The sequence below is a fragment of the Epinephelus fuscoguttatus genome, linkage group LG4 (genome assembly GCF_011397635.1).
Source record: "Epinephelus fuscoguttatus linkage group LG4, E.fuscoguttatus.final_Chr_v1".
NCBI lineage: Eukaryota > Metazoa > Chordata > Actinopteri > Perciformes > Serranidae > Epinephelus > Epinephelus fuscoguttatus.
In genome coordinates, this window is record NC_064755.1 from 32180743 (window position 1) to 32194148 (window position 13406).

Sequence of the window (13406 nt, forward strand, 5' to 3'; positions counted from 1 at the left end):
TCTCAGGAGGACATTGGCCAATATTAGCTTGTTATTGATAATACCTGTATGGATTAAAAGGCAGCCAGGTATTAACAAGAAACTGCAGCAAGAACACGTCAAAGGTACGTTTAAGGTCTTCTATAAACAGAGCTTCAGTAGTAGTAGCACATTATTCAGTAATAAGATGTGTAGTGTAATGGATTACAGTTTGAGATTTAGTAACTACACTACATTAACTAACCCTTATAACACTGTTGTGTTTTCTTTGTTAGCTTGTCTGGTTAGGTACATTCAGGAATCAGCTGATTTTGTCCAGAGTTGGCGAGTGTGTGAATCCTACGGCTTCACTGAGGCTAACGTTAAGGTTAGAAAATATTAAGGACATAGCCTGGCTGCTTGTTAAACCATTAACTTTATTTTTCTATTTCAAAAGTAACAAGTAATGTAACAAATTAGTTTTGCTGATGAGTAGCTTGCACAATTATATGTAATGAGTAATTGATTACATTTTGCCTAGTAATTTTTCTAACACTGTTGCTGACAGGTTATTTTTCAACAGTAAAATGACCCTGTTGGTACATAGCTTGGTATTCAACCCTTTGCAACCTGAGCACATTGGCTTGATTCCTTTAAAAAAAACATGGGAAGAGGGCAATGAGCAACAAAAGAAGAAATGACCCCAAAATTTAGCAAGAAATTAGTAAAAAGAGAAAATTAAAACAAGAAAATTTGTTAAAAATTAATAGATAAATAAAAGAAAAAAGTTCAAAACACACAAACAAGGAAACAACCTCAGAACAGTGCTTAAAAATTAAAATAATTCTGTAACAATTTTGAAAATGTAATGAAAAAATGCAATAATGATAATAACTATGAATATAGTTTTTTTCTGGCTTTTTTTTTTTTTCTCTTTTTGTTATCTAAATCTTTTTTTGCGTTTTGCAATTTGTGGGACATTTGTTACCAAGTTGATCATTGCCTTTTCCCCATGTTTTTGAGAGAAATCACACCAATTTTGCTCAGGGTTCAAAGGTTTCAAAGGGTCAAAAACACATTTAAGGTATCCTTCTTTTTTTTCTTTTTTTTAAAGATATTTTTTAATGTAGCCTTTAATGTATAGGACAGACAAGTGTGAAGGTGGGAGAGAGAGAGAGAGGGAGTGACATGCAGCAAAGGGCCACAAGCTGGAGTCGAACCCGGGCCGCTGCGGCAACAGCCCTGCACATGGGGCGCCCGCTCCACCACTAAACCACCAGCGTCCCACGTTTAAGATATCCTTATCAGGAATATTGTTTATGTCAGCCCAAATGTATATGTTAAAACACTTATTTTTAACTCCTTCAACATATCAATATCATAGTATCAGCAGGGCTGTATTAGACTGTGCATAACAAGGAGACGATCATTTTTTTCCATGGACAGGATAAAATATTAGAAACAGAAATGTGTCCACCCAATGGGTGGATAAATATAAATATACTAACATCTTTCAGATTATAGTATGTTTCAAGTCACTGTGTTATTGTTGGCACAATCCGTGGAAAAGAAACCAAGAGGGGTTGAATCAACACTTAATGTGAGCAGCGTCATAAAGGAAAGACTTACTTTAGGGTTGATGTATTGAATTGCTCAGCATGCAGCTACAGGTGAACCTCATAAACTCAGTGTGCAGCAGCCTCTTACATATTTCTCTCTAGTGTTATAATAGTCTTAATATTGGCTATGCTGATAATACTGAGTATAAATGTACAATTAGTACATTTTGCTGCAGCGATATCAACAGTGCAAGTCTGTGATACTGTTTATAATGCTCATAAAATGCACACTTTGCAACCGGATTTGTATCATAGCAGTAAGTGTGAGTGAGGTGCAGTGCATTCTGGTAGTTGTAGGTTTTCCACCTCTTGAGCAAAAGCCAGTGCTGCAGCCCTTTATCTGTTTTCTCTGGCCATGTAGCACCAGTTTCAAAAGTATTTGTGTCTTTCTGCTGCATAGACAATCTAGTTTTATGAAGAGCATCTTCCCAGCAGTGAAATACATCTTAAACCCTAATTAGTGTTTCAAATCCATGTTAATCTTTATGCCTAATATTCACTGTATTGTGCATTTAATGTATTACTTTGACACCGGTATGTAATTATAACTCGTGGGAAAATATTAAGCAATCAAAGCACAAAATAATTAGCACAGAGGGCCTTATGGGCCATTCTTCACTGTCATCCATTGGAGGAAGTGAGACTTCCTTGGCCATGATGTGGTCAGCTTCTCGTTAATCATTTGGGCACGTAAAGTCCTACACAAAGTTGATGGACGTGTGAAAAGAGTCTTGTTTTTCATGTCCTTTGAAGACTAATGTCACAGCATTGTGAGTAATTAGACTCGGTGGGCTCACCGGAAACACTTTTGGATCCTGTAAGCTCTTTCTTTGACACAAAACATCTAGTCTCCAAGTCATGGCTATTACTTTTTAAAAGTCTCTCTTTCTCTCACTCGTCTCTCTCTCTTTCTCCCTCGCTGTCTCTCTCTGAACTCTGTGGTTTCATGGACACATTTCAGCTAAAATCACAGTGTGGTCAGTGGTAGCCCAAACTCTGGTTTGCCACTTCACTTTTATTGTGTTTTTGCTGATAGATATGGTCCTGTCATCACTGCAATTATGCTGCAGTTCACAGCTACAATATATGAGACAAACTCTTAAATCCATTTAGGCCTACGTTTTGTTTCTTTTAACATTTTATGCACCCTTTTATCACACAAGAGAGAGCAATGCACCTCAGAATCCTCAGGTTTCTATCTAAATGTGTAAACATCTGCTATAATAAGGCCTTATAACGTGAACCCGCGCTGAAAGACATCTGGAAACAGTTCAGACTTGCTAATAAAACAACACGATTCACACATTCCCTTTTCTCAGAGTTGAAAACTTTCATAAAAGAATGGATAGAGTCGATTCAAATGCACAGTGTTCAAGCTGCATCTGGATTTCAGAGCTCCTGAGATGAAGTTATTGTTATTTTTTTGAGCAAAATCTCTCCACTGTAACTCCTCTGATGCCTCCCTGATGTGTTATTCATTCAGTCTCCGAGCCTCCTGTGAGGCTATTCATTCGGCTAAACCACTGTCACTATTCTTTCATCATCGAGAGCTCAGTGAGAATGTGCAAAAAAGAACAGAATTTGACAAACAGAAAGCAGTTGTGACAAAAAGGCATATTTATATGTAGCTTATAGGAAACGTATAAGTGATAAAGTTGTGTGGAAGAAACAAAAACTGCTCTAAACATGTTTCTGGCAAAGTAATAATATATAAAACATCCATATGCAAAATATAATTATTCATTCTCGGGCCAAAAAGAAGTCACATCTTTAAAAATCAGTTATCTTAAATAGATGATTTTTCTTTTTATGGAAGAGTGTGCTGGGGCAAAAGGGCTCCAGAAAGCTTATGGTAAACTTTTTTGGGTGAAAATAATGATAGGCCCCAGATGTGCAGCTTTCTCAGACTGTAACAACCACTGCAGGGAAGTTACCTACTGGATCCTGTACTGCATGGCACACAGGTGCCAAGGCCTCCAGCAATCACTTTAACTTCATTTCACCCAGCCAGCCTCTAACTAGCTTTCATCACCTACGGCACATTTTAAAGTTAGCCGTGTGACTGCACTAGATGGCTTATTTAGGCTCAGTGTAGCTACCCACATACTCATTAATTCTCCACAGATGCCAAAGTTAATGGATGAAACATCCTCAATTTCTGCCAGATGTCGAATCAGGTCTCTGCACATGAGTCACTTTCAGCTTTAGGCCTTAATATATTGTGGTATCCTCACATTTAAAGTGTGCTCCCACCTCTTTCAGGCCCATCTTATGGATTAATGGTTGTAAAAAAAAAAAAAAAGTAAAGTTTATCTGTCGCCATTAGGCCTGTGATGCCTTCATTTCTAACATGTCTCCAGCCAAACCCACCAGGAAGCTGTGCCCTCAGGATAGCCCCTAATTGCACACATATTGAGGCTATTGCTTCACAGATCAAATGACAATGTCTTAATTACAAAGTGCTGATCAGGGGCTGGTTGGTTTTCACAGGTTAACCATCCCACTGCCTCAAATCTGCAATGACATGTTTCTGACTGGCCCTCTTCTTTTGCGTGGCCCTTGGCCACAGCTGACCCTGTGGGGTCAGGGAAAAGGGGAGGCTGAGGTTTACTGAAAAGAGGACTAATTATTGAGAACATTTCCCAGTATGAAGCACTATAACATATAAGCAATTAACATAAGGACAATAACATTTGTGGTGTTAATACTAGCACTTCTTATCCTACTTCAACTTAAGTTAGTATCTTAACTTTTTAATTTGTAGTTAATGTTAAGAGGTACACCACATAAATAAAGAATTCCAATATGTTATTTCCATGACTGAGGAAAGTTCAATCAATATTTGTGAACGTGAGCTACTCTCTCTACAAGCCAGAAACCACAGCCACCAGCTCTATGCAGAGTCAACGCTATAGCTTAGGCACATGGTCTATGCTGTTGTGAGCATTTATACTTGTGCGGTGGTGTGTCTGTGTCACTCTGCAGTTACACCTCCAAAACACTAGTCAGCGGCAGTGTTTTTGTGATTGAAAACACACCCAAAAGACACATTAAACATGGCTTAATAGCAACAATTTTGAACTCAAGTACACAAATCAGCTTCATATAACTCACAGCATTCACAGACAAAGCATTTGTCCTTTGCTGGACACATTTTCCCCACAAATACAACATGCTAATGTTTTTAGCACAAGCCTATGGCATTTTATATTATATTAATTTGTCTAGCAGCTAGCAGGCATTTCCTCCTATCATATGAAGCCAGGGACAACAGCAACATTTAACTTATACTAAACATGTTTCCAAACAAATATAACATGCTAACATTATTAGCAAAAGCCTATGGCATTTTACATTGTATAAATTAGCCTGGCGACTAGCAGAGATTTCTGCTGTCAGCGGTGCAGTGATGCGAGGAGAGGGATGAGGTGTATTAAGTTGAGCCACTTGTCAGCTGGCAAAAGACAAGACGTGATTGGTTTGTTTCGATTTACACCCGGACCAACAGTCCTACGTTGTAAACACAGCCAGCATGGTGAGGAGGCGGTTTGTCAACTTGCTTCGCGTGTGTCTGTGCAGGAGCCTGAATGAATGCTCCATGAAGTATCGGATGACATGGTTTCATCAATGTAAACATAGCTTTTTGGGACACAGCGGCTATGCGTTTGAAAAAGTGAGGCGCTAGAGTGCGCTATCCGTTTGAATGCAATATACGATTTCAACGTTAGATGGGAGAAATTCCTACACACTGTGGCTTTAAAGTAAATAAAAACTTTGTTTCCACTGAGGGAAATGGTTTCAGCTTACAGAAACAGACAGGAGGTCTGTGTCACTGCTACATGTAGTTACATTTCTAGGGAGGTGTATGTCAGGCTACAGCACAGGTTACGGCGTTTATTCGATGCAGATGTATAAATCCTGCTTAAGCTTTACTCTGTTACTCTGAAATTGCAGATTAAATAGTCAACTGAACCCATTAAGAAGAGCAATGTATTCAGACAGAGTTTTTGTGAATTTTGTAGTACGATTGCTTTATTGAAAATACAGTAGTACCATTGCCAAAAGTGGGATAGTTAGTGGGTTAAAACTGTACATTAGTAGTTGAGGTAAAAACATTGGTCCACAGGGGGAGCCCCAGCGATCCGTCGCATTTTAGCCATTTTTAAGCATTTTTTTGTTGTTATAGCACCACCCAGTTGCCAATTAGAGTTAAATTTCTCCAGTCACCTTGAGGCGTCCTGTTCTACATATCTACCAAGTTTAGTAAATATCTATATGGCGGTTAGGCCTAGATAAGAAATTAGCTCTCTAGCGCCCCCATTTTGTTTGATTGGGTCAATAATGGAGGGGTCCCCTCAGATTATGTGTGGTCATATGCCTACAAAGTTGCGTGATGGTCGGTGAAACCCTTGAGATGTTATACACCTTTATGTGATGAGCCACGCCCTCCACAATATTCATTGCCTTATAGAAGCTCAGTTTTAGTAAGTTTTCCAACTTTTGCCAAGAGGGAACTTTAGATATTGGTCCCTAGATTATGTTCACCCAGTTTCATGCAGATCAGTCAAACTTCCTAGGAAGAGATTGATTTTAAGTGTTTTTCCAAAAATTCAAAATAGCAGAAAATCTGAAGAGCCGGAAGTTATGGGTTCTTGAGGCAAATTTGCTCCTCATGAGGAGAGGCATCTCTGTGCAAAGTTTCATGTCTCTACATCATACAGGGCATGAGATATGCCCATTCAAAGTTTGCAATTTTAATAGGTTGCTATAGCACCCCCCTTTGGCCAATTGATGTAATATTACATCCTTCCATGACCCTCTACCACTGTGCCACATTTCACATGGATTGACCAAGTCAGTGAGGAGAAAAACGTGGAACAGACACACAGAGTTTTTGTCATTATATAGTAAGATAGTAGATAACATCACAAATTCGAGTTTTAGCATTCTAGTTTTTAGATTTGGAAGAGAGTTGTTTAGATTCAGGAATATTTTTGGATTCTGCCAGACTGTAAGAATAACATGTATTAATTTTGAAAATGGCTGTAGTTCCCCTTTAATATTGCACATCATGGCTAATCATTCCAGATCAAAGTATCAGATACAGTTCATGTCATGATGTCCGTTTTACCTGCATGCACATGTTTTTAGACTGACATCTGACTAAAGGAAAGAGTTACAAATGCTCCAGCTATGTGAGCATGTGAAAGATGTGGCCAAGGGTTTGTCTCCTTATGGGAGCAATCAATTGTGGTGAACCACCGCACATCAATAGGAATCATGTATCAAGTATGGTACATTTGATTTTATGGGTTTCGATGGTTTGCGATGCTGACCACAAAACATTTAATGACGTTTCAAGCCTTATCCTACATTAATACTTTTTTATTGTGCACCATCTGGCTTATTTCTTTGACATTTTATCTTGCTTTTCCTGTTTGTAAAACGAAGTAGTTGTTTCTTCTTTACTTCCCTTCTAGCTTTAATTGTTTGATACTTGTTTCGACAGATTCATGCCATGATAGCAATGCGGTGCGTACCTATTTTTGCTTACAATTATCCTACTTGGCCAGTTTAATTCAGGGATACACACTGGAATTTGACAGAGGGTTGAAAAAGGTGGCTTGCCCATATGAATACAACTGAAACAAAACTTAAATGTCATAACATTAACATATCATGTTTCACTGAGTCAACATTGGGAAAATCAATAAATTCCTGACTTAGTGTTTGGAGCTCTCCCAAGAATCGCTGTACAAAGTGCCGCTCAGTTATTCCTACTGTACACTCTAACCAAAGGCAGCAGTAGAAGCTCTTCCACTGACATGTCAGGTGATTTATCATCCAGAATTCAACTCCACCCTTCTGCTTTACCCCAACCTTGAGCCAAGCAGCTCAAACAGCTCCAGAGCCACTCTTCCCTCTCATGGTTCAATGAGTTTGAACTTCCCAGTCATAACAGCGAACCGTACCTCCTGATACACACCAGGGCCTTGCCTTTACCAGCCACTCCTTGCCGGGGTTACAACCTCAGCTTTCTTTGACTCATATCTGCACGTGTAGGAGGTCTCCTGTGCAGCGATTGTAGCATGATCACGGAGAGCGATTTCTCACAGGAGTGTAACCAAAAACTGCAATACATCACAGCATATTGTTGTAGTCGTGTTTGACGACAAGTTCATCATGACAATCCACAGAGCTCAGGGAAGTACTCCACAGCATTTCATGGCAAGCAATGTGTTGCAACAAGATACTGAACTCTACTTATTATGATCTGCATGGTGCAATGACTTTGAATCATCTGAGGATAAATGAAAAAGTCACTGGGGTGTAGATAGCAGGTTACTGTGTCACTCAAGGAGTTACCATAACATACTGGCCACACCTTCCCTTTCTATCCTATCTCTGCTCCCACCCTCCCCCTTCTCTGACCGTTCAGGTGGTTCTCATGGTGCAGTGATCAAGGAGCTCGGCCACCTGAGACGTGTGTTGGCTTGCACCACAGATTAAGCCCCCCCCCCACCCCAAAGAGGCTTCCGCCCCCCATTGCCGCAACGAAGCTTCATAAGCCGCTGAATTCCTAGTGCCCTTTAAACACAGTGGTCTGTCAACCTCTTTCCTGCTCCCATTGAGTGAGGCATTGTCTGTTTTCGCCCTGCAGACAGCTGTAAAACAATGTCAAAGCAGCACTCTCTCACCGCTCTCCTGAGTACTGTCTCATTGATGAATCATCATATTGTGGCAAAGTCACAAAAAAAAGGTTTACAGGAAACAAAAAAATTCCTGTTTGCCGAAAGAAACAAAACACTGAGGCTTTTAATTTTACATTGTGATGACTGTAGTAAAGACAGTTGTATAAATAAATGATGAGGTCTTGTTGATGTCACACAACCGGAGCATGTATTTTAACATCCTCTTTTCACAGCAGGGTCAGTGTTTATTATCGTACTGCTGAGGTCATTACATCACAAGCAAAAGCCTGCTGAGTGATATAAGTCTGCAGGATTGTACAAGGAAATTACCTGTTACATCTTACAATAATGAACATGGAATTCTGGGTACTTACCAAGGAACAAGTGAGGAACAAACTGGGAATGAAAGCATCCCTAAGTCCCCAAATATCTCTGAACTTGAGAACTGTATGGTAGGCAAAATTGTTATACGAGAACAAACTTGTAAAAGATCCTAGATATCTGGAAATCTACATCTTATCTTGCTATCTTACTTATATAATGACGAAAACTCTGTCTGTGTGTGTGTCTGTTCCACGTTTTTCTCCTCACTCACTTGGTCAATCCATGTGAAATTTGGTACAGTGGTAGAGGGTCATGGGAGGATGCGAATGAAGCAATATTACATCAATTGGCCAAAGGGGGGCGCTATAGCAACCGATTGAAATTGCAAACTTTGAATGGGCATATCTCATGCCCCGTGTGTCGTAGAGACATGGAACTTTGCACAGAGATGCCTCTCCTCGTGAGGAACAAATGTGCCCCACAAACACATAACTTCCAGCTATACAAATTTTCCGCCATTTTGAATTTTTGGAAAAACACTTAAAATCGATCTCTTCCTAGGAAGTTTGACCGATCTGCATGAAACTGGGTGAACATAATCTAGGGACCAGTATCTAAAGTTCCCTCTTGGCAAAAGTTGCAAAACTTACTAAAACTGAGCTTCTATAAGGCAATGAATATTGTGGAGGGCGTGGCTCATCACATAAAGGTGTGTAACATCTCAAGGGTTTCACCCATCACCACGCAACTTTGTAGGCATATAACCACACATAATCTGAGGGGACCCCTCCATTATTGACCCCATCAAACAAAATGGGGGTGCTAGAGAGCTAATTTCTTATCTAGGCCTAACTGCCATATCGATTTTTACTAAACTTGGTAGATATGTAGAACAGGACGCCTCAAGGTGACTGGAGAAATTTAACTCTAATTGGCAACTGGGTGGCGCTATAACAACAGAAAAATGCTTCAAAATGGCTAAAATGCATAAATCAAAACGGCGCTGAGCAAACGCTGCCTCAATAGGTTAGTGTTTAGCCACCTAATAAAGGCCCAAACACACCATTTTTGGGGCTTTGCTGAAAGACTGGTGCTGCTGCTTTTCTTGGAAGGACAGTCTCGAAAGGATGTCCACACCCTCCCTTCAGCTCTGTGTTGGTCTTCAGCAACACCTGAGTGCTGCTAAATGCTCCGCAGTGTTCTCCAGCTAGGCACTAACTTTGTGAGTTTATCTGAGTTCATACTCTGAACACATCTGCCTGCTGCAGGCAAAAAAAAACACTGTAAGAGCAGTGAAGGTAAACCAATGGAAACTGCATTTAGGTCATAATTTTCTGCACAGAGCCACAAAAATGGTAAGTAATGGCAGTGTATTCATAAAGGAATAAATGACTTGATTGCTCAGTATGACTATACGTACCACTTTACCAAACTTGTGTCACTCAGCAGCTGTGTCAGAGCTGAGCAATGACTCATTTGCAAAAGTGCTTAGGATGTACATTCAGATAACTAGAAAATATTACAAAATGTCCTGTTACCATAGCGTCTTGAAGAGTTTGTTCTTAAGTAATCATCATGTTTTCCCTTATTAAGAGTTTTAGCCACATCAGCCATCATCAAACAACTAGTGGCAACAAAAGCCAGCTGTTGCATCGCTTCATGTCCCCTGTGTTTTGACCAAAAAGTTGCACTTGAGAACACCGCAAAGACTACAGCCAGTGGCCAACTAGCATGTACATCCTGCGCCGGCATGAGAAGAAATAACTCTCCATAGCAGCAGGCAGTGGCAGTCTGTATTCGTCATTCAAAAAAGGAAACCTGAAGACTGACAGGACGGATTTAAGAAGCTAGTTAGCCGGTTAGCACAATAACAACATAACCTGATGTTGAAAGAACAAAGCATAGCCCATTTAGCGTGCACTAGCAAGCAATTACACAAACTGTTTATGCTAAAGAGCCCAATGATGAAAAAAATAACACTACTGTTACCTGATTTATAATATATATAAAAAGTTTGTTTCAATCTCACTCCATCTTGAATTTAGCCATGTGTTTACTTTCCTTTCTTCCATTTTTCTTCTCATGCACAGAGCTGAACTGCTAGTGATTTCCAAAGGTGCAGGACATGCCATTAACACTAGGGCAACAGCTGCTCACCGCCGGCCTAGCACTGACCAACAGCTGACCGTCGGCTTGGTGTATCAGGGTCCATAAATGACATGGACAGCATTGGTGGGGGGATTATTACTTAGCACTTTGTTGTGCTGGTAGCTTCAGTTGTGTGTGTTTTTGCTCTCTTTCCCATCTTCTTCCAGCCCAGATTTGCACCATATGTGAGCTTTATCTCTCAATAAACAGGTTTAGCCTTGAAAGCAACAGTCTGATTCCAAATATGCGCCATTTACTTTGTGACTTCTCAGCTGATCCCCCCCCCCCAAGGGCCAAACACTTACTTGGCTCTGTTTTCCACATCAGGAACTGTATACATTTCCACTGCTAATAGGGTCCGTAGGGACACAGAGGTGAGAGTAAAAAGTGGGGCTTGCTCTGCATGTGTGTTTGGGAAGGGTGTGAAGGGGAAAGGCCTGGTGTCATAAAGACCAAATTTAATGCATCACATGATTGTATCAATTACTCTAAAATTGGGAGACAAATAATACATTCAAACGAAGTGAGATCATGTTTAATGCTGAAATCTACTTTAAAAAGATCACCAGGAGGGGGGGGGTCATAAACTGAAATAAGACATCACACTCATAAACGTTATGCAGAGTGGATGATGATCTAACCAGAAGCTATGCGAGTGCTTCACGCCCAGTACGTACCCACCGTGACTCCACTCACAGCACGACGCCTGCCTCACAAATCACATGACTGTCTCCGAGTGATTGGGTTTCACTGAGAAATGTATTCGCTTTCTGCAGTTGTCTGCAGGCAATCCTGCATCCATCCCCACGATAGAAATAGTGGGTGATGATGTCTTCTGACGCTTTTCTCACATTCCTCACCAGCAAGTGTCGATGTATTTTCTTTCCCCTGCAAAATGCCTTTGTCTTTTTCATGAGGTGTATATGTCAGCTTTTCAGTTTTCCTGGTCTAGTGGACAAGAGGAAACATTTTGATAGCAAGTGCCAGAGCTCCCGATGTGACAGACATTAATCTGACATCTGATATGTTTCCATATCATGACTGAACGCTACACAACTCACCAACACTCATCATGTTTTACTCAAAGCTTGAACAGGAGGAAAAATGCTGACTATTTCACTTTGCAGGGCTTTGCATTTTCTCATGTCACATAGTGGACTAATTTGGTAGTGATAAGTGGCCAGGGCACGCCAGAGACAGCTGCCTAGTATTTGGGATATTAACAGCTGTGAACTTTAAGCGGGCAGTGACTCATGAGATTTGATGACAGTCCAGTAGGGGGTCCTTGGAACTTTCTGCGGGTCCACTTATAGTACAGAATATACACACAACATCCTGGAGACAGAGCCGTGTATGTGAGGTCACGGGTAAAGATGGCCCCAGTCTGAGCTTTTTTTCTGCTTGCTTGGTAAATGTTATTACTGACCAGTGTTGGGCTTTGATGCATTACTTGATAACCTATCTATCTATCTATCTATCTATCTATCTATCTATCTATCTATCTATCTATCTATTAGGGTTGCCCCTTGAAAGTCAGAGATTCGAATCGTCAGTCAGAGACCCCTTAGTCGACTGGGATCGTTCAAGTCAAGCAGTCGCTGTGTGTGGAAGGCAAAGCATTCGATTTAGTGGTCCATCTACTTCCCAACCCGCACCTATAGTCATGAGCTTTGGGTAGCGACTGAAAGAATGAGATCACGGATACAAGAGGCCGAAATGAGTTTCCTCTTTAGGGTGGCTGGGCTCAGCCTTAAACTGAGTTCACATTACACGATTTTCACCCTGATTTTGCGTCACAGAGTCTATCGTAATCTTTTGAGTGTTCATACCTGGCGACGTGTGTTTCTGTCAGCGGAAGTCTTGCCAACTGCATTACGACCTGTGTGTGCACACCACAAGATTTTGCCACTGAGCCCTCGCTGACAGAGCCCCAGATAACGCGGTGGCATCACCAAACTTCGAGACAACACATCATGAAGGCATGGATATTCTTTATTATCCTGGGTCCAAACACAACGCGCTCCCGTGATCCTGTGGACGCCGCCATTGTTGTTGTTGCTTGCTGGCCGGCATGTCAGTGTTGCCAGATCTTGGGAGAGAAACAAGCAACCAGGGCTATGGAAACAAGCCCAAAAGAGGCGACAATCATGCGTTTAAATAACTTATTAGACAGATATATATAGAGAAAGGTGACGTTTAGAGAGCAAACCCAAATAAGCAACTCCACTTTAGAAACAAGCCCAAAGTCGCGGCTAATAAGCGGACCTGGCAAGTGGCAACCCTGCGGCTTGTCCTCCTCACATTTCTTCCGTCCTCCTGCGCACTGACGTGGGACGTATCCCGTCTCTCATTGGCTGATGCTCTTTGTCAGTCGTGTCAGACTTCTCCAGTTTTCTAGCGTGCCAGATATGCAGTCCCAATCACAGATGAGGGGGCGACCTGCTTGTAGGCTATCTCATAGAGATAGGGTGAGGAGCTCAGACCTCCGGGGGAAGCTCGGACTAGAGCTGCTGCTCCTTCGTGTCGAAGGGGGCCAGTTGAGGTGGTTCGGGCATCTGATCAGGAGCCCTCCTGTTAGAGGCACTTTTAACTGGTAGGAGGCCCCAGAGCAGACCCCAAACACACTGGAGGGATTATATATCTTATCTGGCCTGGGAACACCTCG